Source organism: Leiobunum rupestre, chromosome 5 (assembly GCF_980474605.1).
Source record: "Leiobunum rupestre chromosome 5, qqLeiRupe1.1.hap1, whole genome shotgun sequence".
NCBI lineage: Eukaryota > Metazoa > Arthropoda > Arachnida > Opiliones > Sclerosomatidae > Leiobunum > Leiobunum rupestre.
In genome coordinates this window covers 40683798-40685096 of record NC_143388.1, presented here as the reverse complement: position 1 = coordinate 40685096, position 1299 = coordinate 40683798, and the positions used below count along the sequence as shown (strand labels likewise).

At 39.6% G+C, this 1299-nt stretch overlaps 1 non-coding gene across 1 annotated transcript; it reads left to right on the top strand.

Moving 5' to 3' along the window:
* The first annotated feature begins 945 nt into the window (after positions 1 to 945).
* Positions 946 to 1018, top strand: TRNAR-ACG (transfer RNA arginine (anticodon ACG)). The gene has a single exon. It is a non-coding gene; the product is annotated as a tRNA-Arg (tRNA).
* The last annotated feature ends 281 nt before the right edge of the window (positions 1019 to 1299 follow it).

The following is a 1299-nucleotide window of genomic DNA, read 5'->3' as shown; positions in this document are numbered from 1 at the left end:
TGTCAGTAGATGACGCTTGGAGCTCTTTGAGAAACGGTTAAAAATTAGTGAAAGTGCCAAGGGTATGATTAACACGTGATAATGATTCGCATTCTGCCTTTCTGTATGTAGAGATTTGCTGTTGCGAAAAACATTGAAACTTGAAAGCCTGATCACTAATATATAAAAAGTCCGACCCGACCAGGTCAGGTTTATGTAAATAGCCCAACTCGACCCGACCCGACCCGAAAAACAATATAAAATTAAACGCGACCCGAAACTTCAATATCGGGTCGAGTAAGCCCGATTTTAGCGGGCTCAAGACTCATCTCTAGCGCGGGGTTTGGGCTTTCTTGTCCCCAGGCCCCAGCTGTGGGTTAAGCAATAGACTGAATAGGGTTAAGCCTAGGGAACCGGAACATTTGCTAAAAAGTAGAGGGGCCCGGGACGTGGCTAAAGTGAAGTCATTATTAATAAAACTCAAGCGTAGGAGTTGTTTTTAATTCCCTACTGCTGGTTTATGCACCCTTACGACTTTAGCCAGGGCCGTGTAGAAACATTTTGTGCCCTACGGAAAATTATGCCATCGCGGGCCCAGCTAACTATAATTTTCATGGGCATGGAGATGAGCGTGCTTCTGGACCCTTTTTCGCCGGGCCCTTCCAATTTGGTTTATATCCCCTTCCCCCCCTATCTATACGGACCTGATTTTGACACGTGGGACCATTTTGTGCATTCAAGCAACTACATGTATAAATTAACTATAAAACCGTATCTGTAGGAATGAACTTAAATCATCACCATTGATGGGAATTGAAACACATGTTTCTTAGTGATAACGAACAGTTATCGCTCGGGAAATTAGTATTGTAAGTTTTCAAAAATACGGGTTATTGTTGAAGATAAATTAAACACATGTTGTGAGTGATAACAACCTAGTATATTTTTTGCTTACGTAAATTACGTGGACCTGTGGCGCAACGGATAACGCGTCTGACTACGGATCAGAAGATTCCAGGTTCGAATCCTGGCAGGTTCGTTTTTTTTTAATTTTAGCAAGTATTCTGGAATAAGTTATTTTAGTAAGTTAAAAAGTTATTGTTACATTTTAATTTCGTACATAACTTAACTTTCGCCATCTACTCTCAAATATTTAGATCATGTGACTTCCAAAAATAACCTGTACAATAAAGCAATCGGGATGCGGGTTATGGAACGAACCAAGTAGTATTTTGTAACTAAGCTAATAAAAAGTATTTGTTTATCGTTGAACCATAGACCTTTTTAATTGAAGTACGACTTTACAGTTATGATAAATTT